Genomic DNA, 25,930 nt, shown 5'->3' on the forward strand with positions numbered 1-25,930 from the left:
TCCATCACATGATTCTCCTAATGATGTGATCCCGTTATCAAGTGACAACACTTGCCTATGGTCAGGAAACCTTGACCATCTTTGATCAACGAGCTAGTCAACTAGAGGCTTACTAGGGACAGTGTTTTGTCTATGTATCCACACATGTATTGTGTTTCCAATCAATACAATTATAGCATGGATAATAAACGATTATCATGAACAAAGAAATATAATAATAACTAATTTATTATTGCCTCTAGGGCATATTTCCAACAGATGTAGCGTAGCGGTGGTAAGTATTTCTCTCAGTTTGAGAACCAAGGTATCAATCCAGTGGAGGAGTATCTCAAGATCGTGCACAAACACAAAAACTTGCTCCCAACGCTATGAAGGTGTTGTCAATCCCTTATAGATTGTTTGCCAAGTGAGAACTGAAAGCAACAAAGTAACAAAGAAAAGTAAAAGAAGAGGTGTAAACGATGGATGTGAATAGACCCGGGGGTCGTAGTGTTTACTAGTGTCTTCTCTCATGAAAGCAAGTAGACGGTGGGTGAACAAATTACTGTCGAGCAATTGACAGAACCGCGCAAAGTCGTGACGATATCTATGCAATGATTATTTCTATAGGCATCACGTCCAAAACAACTAGACCGATATTGTGTGCATCTACTACTATTACTCCACACGTCGACCGCTATCCAGCATGCATCTAGTGTATTAAGTCCATAAGAACAGAGTAACGCCTTAAGCAAGATGACATGATGTAGAGGGATAATCTCAAACCAATGATAAAAACCCCCATCTTTTTACCCTTGATGGCAACTACTTGATGTGTGCCTTGCTGCCCCTACTGTCACTTGGAAAGGTCACCACATGGTAGAACCCAAAACCAAGCACTTCTCCCATTGCAAGAATCATAGTTCTAGTTGGCCAAACAAAACCCAAGACTCGGAGAGACTTACAAGGATATCAAATCATGCATATAAGAAATCAGCAAAGACTCAAATATATATCACAGATAATCTGAACACAAATCCACAATTCATCGGATCTTGACAAACACACCGCCAAAGAAGATTACATCGAATAGATCTCCATGAAGATCATGGAGAACTTTGTATTGAAGATCCAAGAGGGAGAAGAAGCCATCTAGCTACTAACTACGGACCCGTAGGTCTGAAGTGAACTACTCACGAGTCATTGGAGGGGCGATGATGATGATGATGAAGCCCTCCAACTGCAAAGTCCCCTCCAGCAGGGTGCCGGGAAGGGTCTCCAGATGAGATCTCGCGGAAACGTATGCTTGCGGCGGCGGAAAAGTATTTTCGAGGCTCCCCCGATTTTTTGCGGAATATTTGGGAATATATAGGCCAAAGATCTAGGTCTGAGGGCGGCCAGGGAGGCCACAAGCCTCCCCACCGCCGCCTCCCCTGGTGGCGGCGTGGGGGCTTGTGGGCTCCCTGGAGCCCACCTGGCTTGGCCCAAAGGCCCCCTCATCTTCTTCCGTTCGGGAAAAAATCATTTCGGGGTTTTTCTTCCGTTTGGACTCCGTTCCAAAATCAGATCTGAAAAGTGTCAAAAACACAGAAAAAACAGGAACTCGCACTTGGCACTGAATTAATAAGTTAGTCCCAAAAAAGATATAAAAGGTACATAAAACAACCAAAGAAGACAAGATAACAGTGTGAAACCGTAAAAAATTATAGATACGTTTGAGACGTATCAAGCATCCCCAAGCTTAACTCCTGCTCGTCCTCGAGTAGGGAAGTGATAAGAATGAATTTTTGATGCTTTCATGCTACCTAGCATAGGTGTCCTTTGTAATTCCTCTTATGTGATGTGAATGTTCAGATCCATTAGATTCAAAACAATAGTTTTCTATTGACGTGGAAACAATAATAATTCAAGCAAACTAGCAAAGTAATCATGAACTTTCAAAATAACAAGGCCAAAAGAAAGTTATCCCTACAAAAGCATATAGTCTGGTTATGCTCTATCATCATTGCACAGTGAATTTAAATCATGTACAAACCCGGTATTGGCCAAGTAATTGTTTCACACCTTTACTTTCTCAAACCTTTTCAACTCTCACACAATACATGAGCGTGAGCCATGGTTATAACACTATAAATGGTGTGGAGTGTAGTGGAGGTTGCAAGACAAAAAGGAGAAGATAGTCACATTAACTAGGCATATCAATGAGCTGTGGAGATGCTCATCAATAGATATCAATGTGAATGAGTAGCGATTGCCATACAATTGATGCACTAGAGCTATGAGTATGTGAAAGCTCTTATAGAAAACTAGTGGGTGTGAATCCAACTTGCTTGCTCACGAAGACCTAAGGCAATTTTGAGGAAGCCTGTCATTGGAATATACAAGCCAAGTTATATAATGAAAATTTCCCACTAGCTATATGGTGGTGACAAAACGAGAGACTCTCAATCCTGAAGATCATGGTGCTTAATATGCACAAGTGTGGAAAAAGTGGTAGCATTGTCCCTTCTCTCTTTTTCTCTCATATTTTTTTGGTGGGCTCTTTGGCCTCTTTTTTTTAGTGGGCTTCTTTGGCCTCTTTTATTTCCTCACATGGGACAATGCTCCATTAATGATGATCATCACACTTTCAACTCAAAACTTAGAGCAACGATGACTCTATATGGAATGCCTTCGGTAGTGTACCGTGGCAATGATCTAGCATGGCACAGACACCAATGGAAACATCATGCTAGTTATTTTACGATCATGCAATGGAAATGTAGACGTGGTGGCACATGTCATGGTGGTAGTTGCATGGCAATATATCTCGGAATGACTTTGAAAAAGCCATAGTAGGTAGGTATGGTGGTTGTTTTGAGGGAGGCTAATGGTGGGTTTTGTGCACCAGCGAAAGTTGCACGGCACTAAGAAGATGGTGATGGTGGAAGGTGAAAGTGCATATAAACCATGGACTCAACATTAGTCATGAAGAACTCATATACTTGTTGCAAAAGTTTTATTAGTAATCGAAACAAAGCATTCAACGCATACTCCTAGGGGAAGGGTTGGTAGGTATAAACCATCGCACGATCCCGACCACCACGCAAAGGATGACAATCAATATACTAATCATGCTCAGATTTCATCACATAGTAGTTCACCATACGTGCATGCTACGGGAATCACTAACTTCAACAAAAGTATTTCTAGATCCACAACACCTTATTAGCATGACTTCAAAATTACCATAACCACAACTCAAAACTAATTGAGATGAATCAAACTTCTCTAACTATTCAATGCACATGAAGGTGGAAGTTTTCGTATCCCTTTGGATAACTACCCCTTTTGAGACTACTTTCAAAGCATAGATCAACTACCAAGCCACGCACCGCTGTGCTCTAAAAGATATAAGTGAAGCACATAGAGCAAAAGTATCTAGCTCAAAAGATATAAGTGAAGCACATGTGAGCTGAATTGTCTACCAAAAGATATAAGTGAAGCTCGACAAAATCACGGTGAGTGCGTGTCTCTCTCTAGGTGTGCAGCAAGGATGATTGTGACACAAAAAAATAAAAGACTCCTATGATAAAAGACGCTCCAAGCAAAAACACATAACATGTGGTGAATAAAAATATAGCCCCAAGTAACGTTACCGATGGATTGAAGACGAAAGAGGGGATGCCTTCCCGGGGCATCCCCAAGATTAGGATTTTACGGCAGCCTTGAATCTCTTGGGGTGCCTTGGGCATCCCCAAGCTTGAGCTCTTGCCACTCTTTATCTCTTAGTCCATAAGAACTTCACCCAAAACTTGAAAACTTCACAACACGAAACTTAAACAGAAACTCGTGATAACATTAGTACAAGAAAGCAAACCACCACTTCCTTAGGTACTGTAGAAAACTTAAATCCTACTTGTGCTGATGTTGGGTTACTGTACTTTCAATCTTCCATGGCTAATACCCCCCCGATACTATCCATAGTTTCATCAAAATAAGAAACCAACACAACAAAAACAAAATCTGTTAACAGCAGACAAGTCTGTAGTAATCTGTATATATCGTATACCTCTGTACTTCAAAAATTCTGAAAAATTACGACAGTCTGAAGAATTTGCATAGCAATCAGTGGCAAAAAGAACCAACTCAAAAGCTCTTACAGAAAAATTGAAAATTCTTTTCGTGAGCAGAAAGTTTCTGTCTTTTCCAGCATGACCAAACGATCATCCCCAAGACTAATCATAACGGTTTTGCTTGGCACAAACGCAAAAAGAAACACAAAAACACAATCATAACAGAACTATGAGAGTGTGGAAAACACAAAAACAGAAAGAAACATGATAGATTTGTTGGGTTGCCTCCCAACAAGCACTTTTGTTTAACGCCCTTAGCTAGGCAAAAAGTGATGGAATCACGTATAGTCAGCTTTGGTGCTCAAACCATAAGTAGTGTGATCATTTATCTTCTTGAGATTTTCATCTTTATTAGATGACTCACCACTAGCTTTAGGAACAAAAACAGGCTTGACGGTCTTTTTAAGAGTAAGATTTGGAGTATTTTGCACAGCGGCAAAAGCGGAACCCAAGTTGGTTATGACATCTTCTAATTTGCCAATTCTAGAAGAATCATTAACTATAAGTTCCTTCTCCTTTAATTTTTTTCAAAAAGTTTCCCACTTTGGATCCGTACTGAGTAATTTGATTGTGGATCTTTCTATCCAAACCCTCAATAAGTTCAACTGTGGCAAAAAAAATTCAATAGCGTCAAGCCTTTGCATCACGTGTTCCAAGGTCAAGATAGTTCCATTAACCATAAGCGGGGGTGAGCCTACCAAATTCATGATAGCTCTGTAGGAGTCAATAGCATGGCTCCCCAAAAAGTTCCCGCCTACAATGGTATCAAGGATATACCTATTCCAAGGAGAAATTCCAACATAGAAACTGCGAAGGAGGACGGTAGTGGATTGCTTACGAGTACATCTACTTTGAGCATTGCAAATCCTGTACCAAGCGTCCTTCAAATTTTCTTCCTCATTCTGCATGAAATTGAGAACTTCATTTTCAGGGGTGTCATTAGGAGTGGTGGGTCTAGCCATTGATGGACTATCTCACACACAAACGAGCAGGAAGAGAGAGTAAAACGGGCAAAAGAAAACGACAAAAGAGAAAGGCAAATGAAAACGGCAAATGTGAGGTGGGGGAGAGGAAAACGAGAGGCAACTAGCAACAAAAGTAAATGCAAGAGAAGAGTTTGTGAGTCTACTTGGATAGATCTTGATTTCTCCTCCCCGGCAACGGCGCCAGAAATAATTCTGCTACTTTAACAAAAGACCTTCCAACGGCGCCAGAAATAGGCACGTCGACGGGAGAATACTTGGCTTGATCTTTCTGCTGCGGCTACGCCTTAAGGAACTTCCTAGGCAAGTATGCAAAGGATTTCCCCCGTGGCCTTGGAGCCTTGCATTGGTGTTCCATCGAAGTGGAAAGGGTGATGTAGCGTAGCGGTGGTAAGTATTTCTCTCAGTTTGAGAACCAAGGTATCAATCCAGTGGAGGAGTATCTCAAGATCGTGCACAAACACAAAAACTTGCTCCCAACGCTATGAAGGTGTTGTCAATCCCTTATAGATTGTTTGCCAAGTGAGAACTGAAAGCAACAAAGTAACAAAGAAAAGTAAAAGAAGAGGTGTAAACGATGGATGTGAATAGACCCAGGGGTCGTAGTGTTTACTAGTGTCTTCTCTCATGAAAGCAAGTAGACGGTGGGTGAACAAATTACTGTCGAGCAATTGACAGAACCGCGCAAAGTCGTGACGATATCTATGCAATGATTATTTCTATAGGCATCACGTCCAAAACAACTAGACCGATATTGTGTGCATCTACTACTATTACTCCACACGTCGACCGCTATCCAGCATGCATCTAGTGTATTAAGTCCATAAGAACAGAGTAACGCCTTAAGCAAGATGACATGATGTAGAGGGATAATCTCAAACCAATGATAAAACCCCCCATCTTTTTACCCTTGATGGCAACTACTTGATGTGTGCCTTGCTGCCCCTACTGTCACTTGGAAAGGTCACCACATGGTAGAACCCAAAACCAAGCACTTCTCCCATTGCAAGAATCATAGTTCTAGTTGGCCAAACAAAACCCAAGACTCGGAGAGACTTACAAGGATATCAAATCATGCATATAAGAAATCAGCAAAGACTCAAATATATATCACAGATAATCTGAACACAAATCCACAATTCATCGAATCTTGACAAACACACCGCCAAAGAAGATTACATCGAATAGATCTCCATGAAGATCATGGAGAACTTTGTATTGAAGATCCAAGAGGGAGAAGAAGCCATCTAGCTACTAACTACGGACCCGTAGGTCTGAAGTGAAGTATTCACGAGTCATTGGAGGGGCGATGATGATGATGAAGAAGCCCTCCAACTGCAAAGTCCCCTCCAGCAGGGTGCCGGGAAGGGTCTCCAGATGATATCTCGCGGAAACGGAAGCTTGCGGCGGCGAAAAAGTATTTTCGAGGCTCCCCCGATTTTTTGGGGAATATTTGGGAATATATAGGCCAAAGATCTAGGTCAGGGGGCGGCCAGGGAGGCCACAAGCCTGCCCACCGCCCCCTCCCCCCTGGTGGCGGAGTGGGGGCTTGTGGGCTCCCTGGAGCCCACCTGGCTTGGCCCAAAGGCCCCCTGATCTTCTTCCGTTCGGGAAAAAATCATTTCGGGGTTTTTCTTCCGTTTGGACTCCGTTCCAAAATCAGATCTGAAAAGAGTAAAAAAGACGGAAAAAATAGGAACTGGCACTTGGCACTGAATTAATAAGTTAGTACCAAAAAAGATATAAAAGGTACATAAAACAACCAAAGAAGACAAGATAACAGCGTGAAACCATCAAAAATTATAGATACGTTTGAGACGTATCAGTCCCCGCGCTCGGCAACATCACGCTGCGCGCGGACTCAACTAGCCGGCCTGGCCAGATTGGAGGTTCCCTCCCCGGTTAGGGAATAAGGTTCGGAGACTTCGAATTCTCCATCGACTCGCGAGGAAATATGTGGTAAAAATATGCCCTAGAGGCAATAATAAAATAGTTATTATTATATTTCCTGTTTCAAGATAATCGTTTATTATCCATGCCAGAATTTTATTGAATGGAAATGCAAATACATTTGTGGATACATAGACAAAATACTGTCCCTAGTAAGCCTCTAGTTGACTAGCCCGTTGATCAAAGATGGTTAAGGTTTCCTAGACATAGACAAGTGTTGTCATTTGATAACGGGATCACATCATTAGGAGAATGATGTGATGGACAAGACCCAAACTATGAATGTAGCATGTGATCATGTTGTTTTATTGCTACTGTTTTGTGCATGTCCAGTATACATTCCTATGACCAGGAGATCATCTAACTCACTGACATCGAAGGAATACCTTGTGTGTATCAAGCGTCGCAACGTAACTGGGTGACTATAAAGGTGCTCTACATGTATCTCCGAAGGTGTCCATTGAGTTAGCATGGATCAAGACTGGGATTTGTCACTCTGTATGACGCAGAGGTATCTCGGGGCCCACTCGGTAATACAACATCACAACAAGCCTTGCAAGCAATGTGACTAAGGAGTTAGTCACGAGATCTTGTATTAGGGAACGAGTAAAGAGACTTGTCGGTAACGAGATTGAAATAGGTATGGATATACCGATGATCGAATCTCGGGCAAGTAACATACCGAATGACAAAGGGAATGTTATACGTGATTAATAGAATCCTTGACATAGAGGTTCAACCGATAAAGATCTCCATAGAATATGTAGGATCCAATATGCGCATCCAGGTCTTGCTATTGGATATTGACCGGAGAGTGTCTCGGTCATGCCTACATAGTTCTCGAACCCGTAGGGTCTGCACACTTAAGGTTCTGTGATGTTTCGGTATAGTTGAATTATTCATGTTGGTAACTAAATGTTGTTCGAAGTCCCGGATGAGATCTCGTACATCACGAGGGTTTCCGGAATGGTCCAAAGACAAAGATTGGTATATAGGAAGTATCCATTTGGCTTCCGGAAGGTTTTCGAGCATTACCGATAAAGTATCGGGACTGACGAATGGGTTCAGGAGGTCTACCGGGAGGGGCCACCCACCCGGGAGAGAACGAAATAGGCCAAAGGGTGGCGCACCAGCCACTAGTTGGATGGTGGCCAGCCCAAACAGGTCTATTTCGGCCAAGGGAGAAAAGGAAAGGAGGGTGGACTAGCGTTCCCCTCACATTAGGGTTTTGTCTCCTCTTGGTGGTGACTTTCGTCGCTGTTGAGAACCATCGCTCCCTACCTCCGCTGTTCTCACTCCCAACCTATCCCTGTTAGGGCAACGCTCTGCCTGGGTGTGCTAGAAGCGAGGCTGAGGTTTAGGGTTTTTACCACAACCTGATCTTTTCTTTTTCGGGTTAGAGTTGTCAATAATGGCGTCGAACGAAGCTTCAGGATAGGCGATGCAGATCGATGATGTGCTACTGCTAATGAAGGAATTGGGTCTGAGAGAAGAGGACCTCGACAATGTGATCTTCGATGAGAAGGAGGCGCCGATGGAGTTGGCTAGGGTGAACTCGGCCAAAACCTTCTCCCAGTACTGGTTCTTTCGGAATATGCGAGCGGCATGGGATCTCGCGCAGGAGGTGGTTTTCAAACCATTAGAGGACAATCTGTTTATAGTCCAATTCTCGTGCTTAGGGGATTGGGAGCGAGTTACTCAAGAAGGACCTTGGCACTTCTGAGGAGATGCAGTCATAATCAAGCCCTACGATGCCTTGGCCAAACCCTCGACAACCCCTCTTGACACTGTCGAGATTTGGGTTCAGATTCACGATGTGCCTCCACTATATGCCCATCTCGTTCCATCACTAGATGCTAAAGTCGACGAAGTACTGTTTGGGGAGCCACAGTCTTAGGACTTTGCGGGCAACTTCCGCCGCGTGTGGGTTCGGATTAACGTCATGAAGCCTCTAAAGAGCGATGTCTCACTTATTCGAGGTGGTAAGCGCCAAATTTATAGAGTTAAATATGAAAAACTCCCAGACCGGTGTTCTGTTTGTGGGATGCTTGGACATCTTTTCAAAGAGCATGGCAATGGTATCCATCCGATGTCCGCACTCATCTTCAAAGATCTAAGGGCTACCTGGGCTATTTGTACAGGCCAGGGACCTGGTGGTGGCCGTGGTAGAAGAGGAGGGCATCGGGGAGGCCGTGCTGGAGGTAGTGCAACAAGAGGTGATACTGACATTTATGAGATGGAGGATCGGGAGGCAGACCAGGAAGCGGTGATGGAGGATGCCAACGGTAATAAAAGAGCTTCGAAGCAAACAAAGAGTACGTCAGACTCTACACCGGTTCCTATATTAAGAGGGAAGAGCTCTCTTGTATCCCTCCCCCACCTTCAATTCAGACAAGCCCAAGGGCCAAGCAGGATACAAAAAGAGCTAAAGCGGGAACCGAACTAGCCAGGATTTCAGGTAGCAGTGAAACAGGGATGCACCAAGACAAACATTTGGCGGGTTCCGATGGGGAGCGCCGCCGGGCCCAATGAGTGTCTTCTGCTAGAACTGCCATGGTGCGGGTAAAGCCACTGTAGTTCGTGAGCTTCATGACTTCGTGAAGAAATTTACCCCTACCCTATTGTGTATTGTAGAAACCCAAGTTGAGGGTGCTAGGGTAGAATCTATGGCTAGTTCTATCGGTTTTGATAAGGCTTATGTAGTTGACAGTAATGGTAGAAGTGGAGGAATTGGTATTTTTTTTGGAATAGTTCAATAAAGGTTGAAGTTCTGGGCTATTCCGTTTATCATTTGATGTCTCTGTACCGGAGGAGGGACAAGACCTGCTTGTTTCTATGGAGAAGCTCAAACACATTTGCGCCACCAAGCATGTACGATACTAAAAAACATCAGCACCCTCAGCAACCTTCCTTGGTTATGTATAGGGGACTTTAACGAAGTTTTACGTCCAGAGGAGCACGTCGGAGTGGGCCAACGGAGCAATGCTAAAATTCAAGGGTTCCGAGACACAACTGATATCTGCAGGTTGCTAGATCTTGGCTACAAAGGCCGGTCTTGGACATTTGAAAAGAAGGTGGCGTGTGGAAGCTATACGAGATGTCGGCTTGACAGGGCATTGGTGTCAGTCGAATGGCTAGCAAGGTTTTGGGTAGCGTCACTGTCACATCTGACAACTGCGACTTCTGACCACGCCCCGCTGCTACTGGAATTGAGAAACACTCATCAACCACGATTTAATTGTACTTTTAAGTATGAGCTTATGTGGGAGACACATGAAGGACTCATGGATGTAGTCCATGCCTCCTAGGACCCCGGGGCGCCATGTGCTTCAGTACAAGAAATGCGAGCAAAGCTTCAGAATCTGTGTGGAAGTCTAAAAACGGGGTAGTACTACATTCGGCAGTGTTCGGAAGGAGATCAAGAACCTGAAACAGATGTTGGATGAACTTCGTAGTGATCCGTTGAGGACGGGGCCATCGCACGTGGAAATAAAAAACAATGAGAGACTGGTAGAGATGTATCGTCATGAAGAAATTAGGTGGAGGCAACGTGCCCGAGTGGAATGGTTAACAACTGGGGATAGGAACACCAGGTTCTTCCACCTCCGTGCTAGTCTTCGAAGTAAAAATAACATGATCAAATCTCTACAGAATTCGCTGGGTGTGGAAGTAAGTGACCCGGGAGAATTAAAGGTGTTGGCTAATTCTTTCTATCAGCAACTCTATGCATCGGAGGGGGTCCAGCACATTGAGGAGGTACTAGCTCATGTGCCGCCGAAGGTCACATAGGAGATGAATGCATCGTTGTGCGCCCCATAGACGACAGATGAGGTCAAGATTGACTTATTCCAAATGTTCCCCACGAAAGCACCGGGGCCTGATGGATTCCCAGCTCATTTCTATGAGCGGAATTGGGATATTTGTGGGGATGAAGTTACACAGATTTTCCTGAGGATTGCCAAAAGGGAGGAGAGCCTTGAATGTATAAATGATACAATTCTGGTTCTTATAAGGTAACAAACCCTACAAACCTATCTCAGTTCATACCTATTAGTCTATGCAATGTCTTGTATAAGATTGCTTCCAAAGTAATCGCTAATAGGCTGAAAATCATCCTGTCTGGCATCATCTGGAAGAGCAATCAGCTTTTGTCCTAGGTAGATTGATTACCGATAATATCATGTCCTCCTATGAGTGCCTACATTTTATGAAGCGTACAAAATCAAAGGCAAACAGTTTTTTACACTAAAAAAAAGGCAAACAGTTTTTGCGCCCTGAAACTTGATATGATGAAAGCCTATGACAGGTTAGAGTGGCCCTATCTAAAGGCTATCATGATCAAACTTGGTTTTGCTAGGCAATGGATTGATATTGTTATGAGCATGGTTGCATCAGTTTCATTCTCAGTGATGTTAAACGAAGGGAAACTTGAAACTTTCAAACCCTCCCGAGGGATCTGACACGGAGACCCAATATTCCCGTATTTGTTCTTGATTGCAGCATAGCGCCTCTCGTGCCTCCTGAAATCCAGTTCTCAGTAATCTACCATATTAGATATTAAGGTGGCCCCTTCGGCTCCCACCATTAGTCACCTCTTATTTGCGGATGACAGCCTCTTGCTTTTCAAGGCCAATGTCGAGGAAACAATGGCGGTGTCAAACCTATTGGAAACATATTGCAGTGCATCGGGGCCAAAAATAAATCGTGCTAAATCTTCAATATTATTTAGCAAAGGATGCTTGAGTCAGATGAGAGATGCGGTGAAGAACTCCTTGCAGGTGCACAATGAAACCCTAAGCAAGTGCTACTTGGAAATTCCTACAGATGTTGGCCATTCCAAGAATGGCACCTTCAAATATCTTCGTGATTGTGTTTGGGAAAATATCAAGGGGTGGATGGAGAAATTACTTTCGGCAACCGGGAAGGAAGTCTTGATAAAATCCGTTGCACGAGCTATTCCAGTATTCTCCATGTCTTGCTTTCGGCTCCCAAGGGGTTTATGTGACAGTATTACCTCGATCATTCGACAATTTTGGTGGGGTTCAAAATAAGGGAAAAGAAAACCTTGCTGGGTCGCATGGGATATAATGACCCTACCAAAGTATCTCGGGGGATTGGGGTTTCGTGATCTAGAGATTTTTAATTTGACTCTTCTTGCAAGGCAAGCCTCGCGTGTACTGACCAATGACACTTCCCTCAGTGCAAGGATCTTGAAAGTAGTTTATTTTCCTAATTCCAGCTTGTTCAATGTAGAGTTGGGAGGCCACCCCTCTTAGATTTGGGTCGAGATATCCTAGCACATGGAGTTATTAGGAGGATTAGCAATGGGGCGACCACCGATATTTGGGCCCATAACTGGATTCTGTGTGACAGTTTCAAAAGTCCTATCACCTCTCTTGTTCATGAGCCACCGACTTTCGTTGCTCAACTCATAGATCATTCAACTACTTCATGGAATGAAAATCTAGTAAGACAAGTATTCACACATTTTGATGCGGAGGAAAATCTGAGGATTCCATTGTGCACTTGATCTGTGCCATATTTTTGGGCTTGGTATGCTGACAGTAAGGGAAAATTCTCCGTTCGATCAGCTTATAGGATGATCATGTGCACAAAGATTAGCACGGAAGGCTGGGTTGACGAGCAAGTGGGTACGTCGTTGATTGAATCCAAAAATGACTAGTGGAATTCTATGTGGCACATCAAGGTTCCCTCCAAACTTCGAGTGTTTCTTTGGAGATTGGCTAGACAATCTATTCCTTGTGGAGTTCTCCTGCAGCACCGGAAAATGGCGACTATAGATACTTGTCCTCTTTGTGGTGCCCAGGATACCTGGCGACATGCACTCCTAACCTGTCCGATGGCTGGCAGTGTTTGGGTGCTAGCTCCAGAACATATTTTGGAGGTAATGAGCATTCACCTGGAGGAGAGCGCCAAGGACTAGATTTTTGCTCTACATGAAATATTGACAGAGTCTGATTTTGTCCGCGTGGTTGTAACCCTATGGGCAATCTGGGGAGCTCATAGGAAAGCTAGTCATGAGGATATTTTCCAGTCACCAGGAGGGGGTACACAGTTTCATCAAGTCGTACCTTCAGGAGCTGACAGAGATCAACCACAATCAGCTTCCGGTTAGGAACAATATTCAGCCACAACAGACTAATCATTGGATCTCTTCGCCACCGGGGTTTGCTAAACTCAATGCGGATGGAGCTGTCTCGAGACACGGGTTTGGGTTTGTTGGAGTCATTTCAAGGGATCAAGGGGGAACTTTCGTGGGAGCTTCAGCGGCAGTCTTCAGATACATCTCAGATCCTCCTACCCTGGAAGCTTTGGCTATTCGTGAAGCTCTTTCGCTGGCAAAGGATCTATACATCCAAAGCATTGAAGTGGATTCAGATTGTGAAGTAGTGGTGAAGGATATTCGCAATCGAACTTCGTCTACCTACGGTGCTATAGTTCAAGATATTTTAGATATTTCTTCTTCCTTCAACTCTTGTAAATCCGTTCACGAACGTAGGAGCTCCTACTTCGAAGCTCACAACTTAGCGAAGCATGCTCTTAACTTGAGAGGTGGCCGCCATGTCTGGTTAGGCCATCCGGGAGACCTGCAATCTGTTCGTGTAAACATTGTGACGAGTCAATAAAGCTTTGCTGGTTGTCTCAAAAAAAGGGAAGGAGGGTGGGCCAAACCGAATTGGGGAAGGAGGACTCCTCCTTCCAAGTTGTATTGGAGGAGGACTCCTCCGTCTACTCTTGCGCCGGCCGAACCCTAGGGCTTTGCCCTAGGGCGCCACCCCTCCTCTCCCTCCTATATATAGTGGAGGTGAGGGAGGCTTTTGGCACCTCAAGCCATAGCGCAGCCGTCTCTCCCTCCACCACTTCATGACACCCCGTAGCTAGTTCGATACGGTACGTTGAAGCCCTGCCGGAGTAGCTCCACCAGTATCACCGCCATGCCGTTGTGTTGTAGGAAAATTCAGCTACCTCTTTGTCTATCTTGCTGGATCAAGAAGGTGGAGATCGTCATCGAGATGCACGTGTGCTGAACGCGGAGGTGTCGTCCGTTCGGCGCTAGATCGGGACGGAGTTCGTGGGACGCTTGCGATTTGGATCGCGAAGATGTTCGACTACATCAACCGCATTTCTTAACACTTCCCGCTTAGCGATCTACAAGGGTATGTGGATCCGATCTCCCCTCTCTTAGATGATCATCACCATGGATAGGTCTTGCATGTGCATAGGAATTTTTTTGTTTCCCATGCAACATTCCCCAAGAGTGGCATCATGAGCTAGGTCTATGCGTAGATGATATCTCGAGTAGAACACAAAAGAGGTTGTGGGCGTTGATGTTCAATTTGCTGCCCTCCTTAGTATTTTCTTGATTCAGTGGTATTGTTGGATTGAAGCGGCACGAACCAACATTACTCATACACTTACGAGAGACCAGTTCCATCGACTAACATGCAACTTGTTGCATAAAGATGATTGGCGGGTGTCTGTTTCTTCAACTTTAGTTGAATCGGATTTGACTGAGGCGGTCCTTGGAAAAGGTTAAATAGCAACTTGCATATCACTGTTATGGCTTTGTGTAAGTAAGATGCGATCATACTAGATACCCATAGCAGCCACGTTAAATTTGCAACAACAAATTAGAGGACGTCTAGTTTGTTTTTGCAGGGTATGCATGTGATGTGATATGGCCAAAGACATGATATGATATATTTGATGTATGGGATGATCATGTTGTAATAGTTAAATATCGACTTGCACGTCGATGCTACGACAACCGGCAGGAGCCATAGGTTTTTTATAATTATTTTGCGCTTGGTGATGCTTTGCTATATCGCTAGTTAGAAGCCTTAGTAGTACCAACATAGTTAGCGCGACAACCTCGATGGCAGCACAGTGATGCAGATCATGGTGTGGCATCGGTGACGATGGAGATCATGTCGGTGCTTTGGTGATGGAGATCAAGAAGCACAAATTCATGGCCATATCATGTCACTGCATGTGATGTTAATCCTTTTTTGCTCCTTATTTTGCTTAAGACGACGGTAGCATTATAAGGTGACCCCTCACTAAAATTTCAAGATAAAATTGTGTTCTCCCTGCACCGTTGCGACAGTTCGTCATTTTGAGACACCACGTGATGATCGGGTGTGATAGACTCTACCTTCACATACAACGGGTGCAAAACAGTTGCACACGCGGAACGCTCGGGTTAAACTTGACGAGCCTAGCATGTACAGACACGGCCTCGAAATACAAGAGACGAGACATTGAAGCTAACTCAACTCACGTGATGATCGGACTTGAGTTAGTGAATTTGGACCATGTGACACTCGAATGACTAGAGGGATGTAAATTTGAGTGGGAGTTTATTAGTAATATGATTAGTTAAACTCAATTATCTTGAACATAGTCTAAGTAATCTTTGCAAAATTTTATGTTGTAGATCAACGACTCGCGCAGTAGCAACCCTGAATTTTAATGCATTCCTAGAGAAAGCTAAGCTCAAAGATGATGGAAGCAACTTTGTTGACTAGGCCCTGATACGTCTCAAACGTATCTATAATTTTTGTTGGTTTCATGTTGTTATCTTGTCAACTTTGGATGTTTTATATACCTTTTATATCATTTTGGGACTAACTTATTAATTCAGTGCCAAGTGCCAGTTCCTGTTTTTTCTGTGTTTTTGACTCTTTTCAAATCTGATTTTGGAACGGAGTCCAAACGGAATAAAATCCTCGAAATAAATTGTTCCAGAACAGAAGAAGATCGGGGGACTTGAGGGCCAAGGCAGGAGGCCCACAGGGAGCCCACAAGCCCTGTGGCCGCGGCCAGGGGGGGCCCGTGGCCACCAGGCTTGTGGCCTCTGTGGAGCTCCCCTGCCCTAGCTCTTTGGCCTATATATTCCCTAAAATCCCAGAAAAAATCAGGGCATCCACAAAACCACTTTTCTGCCGCCGCAAGCTTCCATTTCCGCGAGATCTCATATGGAGACCCTTCCCGGTGCCCTACCGGAGGGGACTTTGGAGCTGGAGGGCTTCTACATCAACATCATCGCCTCTCCTATGACTCGTGAGTAGTCTACTTCAGACCTACGGGTCCGTAGTTAGTAGCTAGATGGCTTATTCTCTCTCTTGGATCTTCAATACAAAGTTCTCCATGATCTTCATGGAGATCTATCCGATGTAATCCTCTTTGGCGGTGTGTTTGTCCAGATCCGATGAATTGTGGATTTGTGATCAGATTATCTATGAATTATATTTGAGTCTTTGCTGATTTCTTATATGCATGATTTGATATCCTTGTAAGTCTCTCCGAGTCTTGGGTTTTGTTTGGCCAACTAGATCTATGATTCTTGCAATGGGAGAAGTGCTTGGTTTTGGGTTCATACCATGCGGTGACCTTTCCCAGTGACAGAAGGGGCAGCAAGGCACGCATCATGTTGTTGCCATCAAGGGTAACAAGATGGGCTTTCATCATAGATTTGAGATTGTCCATCTACATCATGTCATCTTGCTTAAGGCGTTACTTTGTTCTTTTGAACTCAATGCACTAGATGCATGCTAGATGGCGGTTGACGTGTGGAGTAATAGAAGTAGATGCAGAAAGTATCGGTCTACTTGTTTTGGACGTTATGCCTATATGTATGATCACTGCCATAGATAACGTCATGACTTTGCGCGGTTCTATCAATTGCTCGACAGTAATTCGTTCACCCACCGTCTACTTGCTTTCATGAGAGAAGCCACTAGTGAACACTACGGCCCGCGGGTCTACTCACAACTATCATCTCTGCTTTCACTTTTACTTTGCTTTGTTTACTTTTTGCTTCCAGTTCTCACTTTTCAAACAATCTATAAGGGATTGACAACCCCTTCATAGCGTTGGGTGCAAGCTCTTTGTGTTTGTGCAGGTACTTGTGACTTGACGCGATCCTCCTACTGGATTGATACCTTGGTTCTCAAACTGAGGGAAATATTTACCACCGCAGTGCAACATCACCCTTTCCTCTTCAAGGGAACACCAACGCAAGGGTCCAAGGCCGCGGGGGAATCCTTTGCATATTTGCCAAGGAAATCCCTATAGGCGTAGCCAGCAGCAGAAGAATTTCTGACGCCGTTGCCGGGGAAGGTCTTTTGTTGTTGTAGCAGAAGGATTTCTAATGCCGTTGTCGGGGAGAGATCAAGTCAAGATCGATCCAAGTAAGTGTCACAAACTCATCTCTTGCATTTACCTTTTTTGCCAGTTGCCTCTCGTTTTCCTCTCCCCCACTTCACATTTGCCGTTTTCATTTGCCTTTCTCCTTTGCCGTTTTCATTTGCCTTTTGCCATTTTCATTTGCCAGTTTTCTTGCTTGCTTGTGTTCTTGTTTGTTTGTTGAAGTCATCATGGCTGAAAACAACAAACTTTGCGACTTCTCGAATACTAATAATAATGATTTTATTAGTACTCCGATTGCTCCCACCACTAGTGCGGAATCATATGAAATCAACGTTGCCGTGGTGAATCTTGTTATGAAAGAGTAATTTTCTGGCCTTCCTAGTGAAGATGCCGCATCCCATCTCAATACTTTCATTGAACTTTGTGATATGCAAAAGAAGAAAGATGTGAATAATGATGTTGTTAAATTGAAGCTTTTTCCGTTCTCTTTGCGAGATCGTGCAAAAACTTGGTTTTCTTCTTTGCCTAAAAATAGTATCGATTCTTGGAATAAGTGCAAAGATGCTTACATATCCAAGATTATCTCTCTCCGTAACGATATCATGAATTTCAAGCAACTTTATCATGAACACGTTGCACAATCTTGGGAGAGAATGAAGTTAATGATTAGAAATTGTCCCGCTCATGGATTGAGTTTGTGGATGATTATACAAATCTTTTACGCTGGTTTGAATTTTGCTTCTCGAAATATCTTGGACTCCGCCTCAGGTGGAACGTTCATGGAAATCACGTTAGGAGAACCTACAAAACTCCTAGACAATATCATGACCAACTACTCTAAGTGGCACACTGAAAGGTCACCTGCTAGCAGAAAGGTACACGCTATAGAAGAAATTAACTCGCTTAGTGCTAAGATGGACGAGCTGATGAATTTGGTTGCTAGTAGAAATGCTCCTTTTGATCCTAATGACATGCCACTATCTTCCTTGATTGAGAGTAGCAACGCTAGTTTGGACGTTAATTTTGTTGGTAGGAACAATTTTGGCAACAACAATGCTTTTAGAGGAAACTATGTTCCTAGGCCTTTTTGTAGTAACTCCTCTAACAACTATGGCAATTCCTACAACAACACTTATGGAAATCATAACAAATTACCCTCTGATTTAGAGAGTAATATCAAAGAGTTCATCAACTCTCAAAAGATTTTTAGTGCGTCCATAGAGGAAAAACTACTCAAAATAGACGATTTGGCTAAGAGCATTGATAGGATGTCTTGTGATATTGATGCTTTGAAAGTTAGATGTGATCCTCCCAAGGTTAACTTGGACGAAACTTTAAAAGCTATGTGTGTCTCCATGAATGAGAGCAAAGAAAGAACCGCCCAAATTCGCGCTAAGCATGAATGGTTTAAAAGGGTGTGTTCTAGTGATGCAAATCACGAAGATCTTAAAGTGCTTGGCGTGAATCCTCTTGAATCTTTGTTTTCGCGTGTCAAACCTAATGATGAAGGGGATGGATATGAATCCACTTTGGTTGAAAAACGCCCCAATGATTCGGAGTCCACCTATCTTGATGATAAAGGTGTGGAGAGTGGAGTAGAAGAAATCAAAATATTGGGTAGTAATGAAACTCCCACTTTGGATTTCATGGAATTCAATTATGATAGTTGCTCCTTATTTGAATGCATTTCCTTGCTGCAATCCATTGCAAACTCTCCACATGCTTATAGCCAAAGCAAAGCCTTTACCGCACATATCGTAGATGCTATGATGAAATCTCTTGAAGAAAAACTCGAATTAGAAGTCTCTATACCTAAAAAACTTCATGATGAGTGGGAACCTACTATCAAAATCAAAATCAAAAACTATGAATGTAATGCTATGTGTGATTTGGGTGCTAGTGTTTCCGCGATTCCAAAGTCTTTATGTGATATTCTTGGTTTTCATGACATTGAAGAGTGTTCTCTTAATTTGCATCTTGCGGATTTTAGTGTCAAGAAACCCATGGGCAGGATCAATGATGTTCTTATTGTTGCAAATAAGAACTATGTACCCGTGGATTTCATTGTACTTGACATAGACTGCAATCCTTCATGTCCCATTATTCTTGGTAGACCTTTCCTAAGGACTATTGGTGCTATCATCGATATGAAGGAAGGGAATATTAGTTTTCAATTTCCTCTAAAGAAGGGCATGGAGCATTTTCCTAGAAAGAAAATAAGATTGACTTATGAATCTATGATGGGGGCTACTTATGGTTTGAGCACCAAAGATGGCTATACGTGATTCCATCACCTTATGCCTACCTAAGGGTGTTAAATAATAGCGCTTGTTGGGAGGCAACCCAACAAATCTATCCTTTTTCTTTCTGTTTTGTGTTTTCCACACTTTCATAATTCTGTTATGATTGTGTTTTTTGTGTTTCTTTTGCGTTTGTGCCAAATGAAACCGTTATGATTAGTCTTGGGGATGGTCGTTTGATCATGCTGGAAAAGACAGAAACTTTCTGCTCACGAAAAGAATTTTCATTTTTTTCTGTGAGAGCTTTTGAGTTGATTCTTTTGCTTCTGTTTGCTACTCAAATTCTTCAGACTGTCGTAATTTTTCAGAATTTTTGAAGTATCATAAGTATACAAAGTATACAGATTGCTACAAACTGGTCTGCTGTTAACAGATTCTGTTTTTGTTGAGTTGGTTGCTTATTTTGATGAAACTATGGATAGTATCGGGGGGTATTAGCCATGGAAGACTGAAAATACATTAACCCAACATCAACATAAGTAGAATTTAAGTTTGCTACAGTACCTAAGGAAGTGTTGATTTGCTTTCTTATACTAATGATATCACGAGTTTCTGTTTAAGTTTCGTGTGTGAAGTTTTCAAGTTTTGGTGAAGTTCTTATGGACAAAGAGATAAAGAGTGGCAAGAACTCAAGCTTGGGGATGCTCAAGGGACCCCAAGTTGATTCAAGGATGCCGAAAAAGCCTAAGCTTGGGGATGCACCGGGAAGGCATCCCCTCTTTCGTCTTCAATCCATCGGTAACGTTACTTGGGGCTATATTTTTATTCACCACATGTTATGTGTTTTGCTTGGAGCGTCTTGTATCGTAGGAGTCTTTTTATTTTTGTTGTGTCACAATCTTCCTTGCTACACACCTAGAGAGAGACATGCACTCACCGTGATTTTGTCGTGCTTCACTTATATCCTTTGGTTAGACAATTCAGCTCACATGTGTTTCAAATATATCTTTTGAGCTAGTTGATTTTGCTTTGTGTTTCACTTCTATCTTTTAGAGCACGGAAGCGTGTGGCGTGGTAGTTGATCTATGCTATGAAAGTAGTCTCAAAAGGGGTAGTTATCCAAAGGGATATGAAAACTTCCACCTTCATGTGCATTGAGTAGTTAGAGAAGTTTGATTCATCTCAATTAGTTTTGAGTTGTGGTTGTTGTAATATTGAAGTTATACTAGTAAGGTGTTGTGGATCTAGAAATACTTGTGTTGAAGTTAGTGATTCCCGTAGCATGCACGTATGGTGAACCGCTATGTGATGAAGCCTGAGCATGATTAGTCTATTGATTGTCATCCTTTGTGTGGCGGTCGGGATCGCGCGATGGTTTATACCTACCAACCCTTCCCCTAGGAGTATGCGTTGAATGCTTTGTTTCGATTACTACTAAAACTTTTGCAACAAGTATATGAGTTCTTCATGACTAATGTTGAGTCCATGGTTTAGATGCACTTTCATCTTCCACCATCACTATCTTCTTTAGTGTCGTGCAACTTTCGCCGGTGCACAAAACCCACCATATAGCCTCCCTCGAAACAGTCACCATACCTACCTACTATGGCATTTTCAAAGCCATTCTGAGATATATTGCGATGCAACTACCACCATGACATGTGCCACCACTTCTACATTGCCATTGCATGATCATAAGATAGCTAGCATGATGTTTCCATTGATGTCTATGCCATCCTAGATCATTGTCACGGTACACTACCGAAGGCATTCCATATAGAGTCATCATTGCTCTAAGTTTTGAGTTGTAAGTGTGATGATCATCATTGATGGAGCATTGTCCCATGTGAGGAAATAAAAGAGGCCAGCGAAGCCCATTTACAAAAAGAGGCCAAAGATGCCCACAAAAATAAATAAATAAAAAGAGGCCAAAGAGCCCACCAAAAAATGAGAGAAAAAGAGAGAAGGGACGGTGCTACTATCTTTCCACACTTGTGCTTATTAAGCACCATGATCTTCATGATTGAGAGTCTCTCGTTTTGTCACCACCATATAGCTAGTGGGAAATTTTCATTATATAACTTGGCTTGTATATTCCAATGATAGGCTTCCTCAAAATTGCCTTAGGTCTTCGTGAGCAAACAAGTTGGATGCACACCCACTAGTTTTCTTTAAGAGCTTTCACATACTCTTAGCTCTAGTGCATCATTTGTATGGCAATCCCTACTCATTCACATTGATATCTATTGATGAGCATCTCCATAGCTCATTGATATGCCTAGTCAATGTGACCATCTTCTCCTTGTTTGCCTTGCAACCTCCACCACACCCCATTCCACTTATAGTGCTAGAACCATGGCTCACGCTCATGTATTGCGTGAGAGTTGAAAAAGTTTGAGAAAGTAAAGGTGTGAAAACAATTACTTGGCTAATACCGAGGTTGTGCATGATTTAAATTCGTTGTGCAAGGATGATAGAGCATAGCCAGACTATATGATTTTGTAGGGATAACTTTCTTTTGGCCTTGTTATTTTGAAAGTTCATGATTACCTTGCTAGTTTGCTTGAAGTATTATTGTCTCTATGTCAATAGCAAACTATTGTTTTGAATCTAAAGTATCTCAACATTCACGTCACATAAGAGGAGTTACAAAGGACATCTATGCTAGGTAGCATGAAAGTATCAAAAATTCATTGTTTATCACTTCCCTACTCGAGGACGAGCAAGAGTTAAGCTTGGGGATGCTTGATACGTCTCAAACGTATCTATAATTTGTGTTGGTTTCATGCTGTTAACTTGTCAACTTTGGATGTTTTATATACCTTTTATATCTTTTTTGGGACTAACTTATTAATTCAGTGCCAAGTGTCAATTCCTTTTTTTCTGTGTTTTTGACTCTTTTCAGATCTGATTTTGGAACGGAGTCCAAACGGAATAAAATCCCCGAAATAAATTGTTCCAGAACAGAAGAAGATCGGGGGACTTGAGGGCCAAGGCAGGAGGCCCACAGGGAGCCCACGAGCCCTGTGGCCGCGACCAGGGTGGCGCGACCACCAGGCTTGTGGCCTCCCTGGAGCTCCCCTGCCCTAGCTCTTTGGCCTATATATTCCCTAAAATCCCAGAAAAAATCAAGGCGTCCACGAAACCACTTTTCCGCCGCCGCAAGCTTCCGTTTCCGCGAGATCTCATCCGGAGACCCTTCCCGGTGCCCTGTCGGAGGGGACTTTGGAGATGGAGAGCTTCTACATTAACATAATCGCCTCTCCAATGACTCGTGAGTAGTCTACTTCAGACCTACGGGTCCGTAGTTAGTATCTAGATGGCTTCTTCTCTCTCTTGGATCTTCAATACAAAGTTCTCCATGATCTTCATGGAGATCTATCCGATGTAATCCTCTTTGCCGGTGTGTTTGTCCAGATCCGATGAATTGTGGATTTGTGATCAGATTATCTATGAATTAGATTTGAGTCTTTGCTTATTTATTATATGCATGATTTGATATCCTTGTAAGTCTCTCCGAGTCTTGGGTTTTGTTTGGCCAACTAGATCTATGATTCTTGCAATGGGAGAAGTGCTTGGTTTTGGGTTCATACCGTGCGGTGACCTTTCCCAGTGATAGAAGGGGCAGCAAGGCACGCATCATGTTGTTGCCATCAAGGGTAACAAGATGGGCTTTCATCATAGATTTGAGATTGTCCATCTACATCATGTCATCTTGCTTAAGGCGTTACTCTGTTCTTTTGAACTCAATACACTAGATGCATGTTGGATAGCGGTCGACGTGTGGAGTAATAGTAGTAGATGCAGAAAGTATCGGTCTACTTGTTTTGGACGTTATGCCTATATGTATGATCATTGCCATAGATAACGTCATGACTTTGCGCGGTTCTATCAATTGCTCGACAGTAATTCGTTCACCCACCGTCTACTTGCTTTCATGAGAGAAGCCACTAGTGAACACTACGGCCCCCGGGTCTACTCACAACTATCATCTCAGCTTTCACTTTTACTTTGCTTTGTTTACTTTTTGCTTTGAGTTCTCACTTTGCAAACAATCTATAAGCGATTGACAACCCCTTCATAGCGTTGGGTGCAAGCTCTTTGTGTTTGTGCATGTACTTGGGACTTGACACGATCCTCCTACTGGATTGATACCTTGGTTCTCAAACTGAGGGAAATACTTACCGCCGCAGTGCTACATCACCCTTTCCTCTTCAAGGGAACACCAACGCAAGGCTCCAAGGCCGCGGGGGAATCTTTTGCATATTTGCCAAGGAAATCCCTATACGCGTAGCGAGCAGCAGAAGGATTTCTGACGCCGTTGCCGGGGAAGGTCTTTTGTTGCCATAGCAGGCCCGTAATGTGAGGCTTACCCTCCATGCTGCCCAAAATTCATATGTCCTTGATGCACTGCTAGGTGATGAACCACCCCAACCGGCATTGCGAGAAGTTATGAACATCTGGCAAACGCGCAAGGATGACCACTCTTTAGTTCAATGTGCAGTTTTGTATGGCTTAGAACCGGGACTTCAAAGATGTTTTGAATGTCATGGAGCATATGATATGTTTGAGGAGTTGAATTTTATCTTTGAGAAGAATGCCCGGATCGAGAGGTATGAGGCCTCCGATAAGTTCTATGCTCGCAAAATGGAGGACAACAGGTTTGTTGGTGAACATGTGCTCAAAATGTCTGGGTACACTAACCGTCTGGCTGAGCTGGGAATTGGTCTCCTGCGAGAGGCTATCACTGACAGAGTTCTTCAATCACTGCCACCTAGCTACAAAGGCTTTTTGTTGAACTATAACATGCAAGGAATGAATAAGTCACTCACTGAGCTGTTTGTGATGCTGAAAGTCGTAGAGTCAGAAATCCAGAAAGAACATCATGTGTTGATGGTCAATAAGTCCACCAGTTTCAAGAAAAACGACAAGGGAAAGAAGGTAACTCCAAGAAGAGTGGCAAAGTTGTTGCCCCTTCGGCGAAGAAAGCAAGTCTGGATCCAAGCCGGAGACTGAGTGTTATCATTGCAAGGGGATTGGTCACTCGAAGCAAAACTGCCCCAAGTATCTGGCCAATAAGAAGGCGGCCAACGCAAAACAAGGTATATTTGATAAACATGTTATTGATGTGTACCTCACCAACTCTCATAGTAGTGCCTGGGTATTTGATACCGGTTCTGTTGCTCACATTTGCAACTCGAAACATGAACTATGGAATAAACGAAGGATGAAGTGACGATGCGCGTGGGAAATGGTTCCAAGGTTGATGTGATCATCGTCGGCACGATCTCACTTCAGTTACCACCGGGATTAGTGATGAACCTAAATAAATGTTATTTAGTGCATGCGTTAAACATGAACATTATATCTGCATCTTGTTTATTGCGAGATGGTTACTCATTTAAGTCAGAGAATAATGGTTGTTCTATTTATATGAGTAATATCTTTTATGGTCATGCACCCAATGTGAGGGGTTTATTCATGTTGAATCTCGATAGTGATGATACTCATATACATAACACTGAGACCAAAATATGTAGAGTTGATAATGATAGCGCCACTTTCTTGTGGCACTGCCGCTTAGGTCATATTGGTGTAAAACGCATGAAGAAACTCCATGCTGATGGACTTTTGGAGTCACTTGATTTTTAATCACTTGACACATGTGAACCATGCCTCATGTGCAAGATGGCTAAGACTCCGTTCTTCGAAACAATGGAGCATGCAAGTGACTTGTTGGAGATCATACATACTGATGTATGCAGACCAATGAGCATAGAGGCCTGCGGTGGATATTGTTATTTTCTCACCTTCACTGATGATTTGAGTAGATATGGTTATATTTACTTGATGAAGCACAAGTCTAAAACGTTTGAAAAGTTCAAGCAATTTCATAGTGAAGTTGAAAATCATTGTAATAAGAAGGTCAAATTCCTACGATCTGACCGAGGAGGTGAGTTACGAGTTTGGTGATCACTTAAGACAATGTGGAATTGTTTCACAGTTGACAGCGCCTCGAACACCACAACATAATGGTGTGCCCGAACATCATAATCGTACTTTATTAGATATGGTGCGTTCTATGATGCTTCTTACCGATTTGTCGTTATCATGTTGGGGCTATGCATTGGAGACAGTTGCATTCACTTTAACTAGGGCACCATCAAAATCTGTTGAGACGACACCATATGAACTATTGTATGGCAAGAAGCCAAAGTTGTCGTTTCTTAAAGTTTGGGGATGTGATGCTTATGTCAAAAAATTTCAGCCTGAAAAGCTGGAACCCAAAGAGGAAAAGTGCATCTTCATAGGTTACCCAAAAGAGACACTTGGGTACACCTTCTATCTTAGATCTGAGGGCAAAGTGTTTGTCGCTAAGAACGGAGCTTTTCTTGAGAAAGAGTTTATCTCGAAAGAATTGAGTGGGAGGACGATAGAACTTGATGAGGTTGTAGAAACTTTGCTTCAACCACATAGTGGCGCATGATAG

This window comes from Hordeum vulgare, chromosome 3H (genome assembly GCF_904849725.1).
Source record: "Hordeum vulgare subsp. vulgare chromosome 3H, MorexV3_pseudomolecules_assembly, whole genome shotgun sequence".
NCBI classification, from domain to species: domain Eukaryota; kingdom Viridiplantae; phylum Streptophyta; class Magnoliopsida; order Poales; family Poaceae; genus Hordeum; species Hordeum vulgare.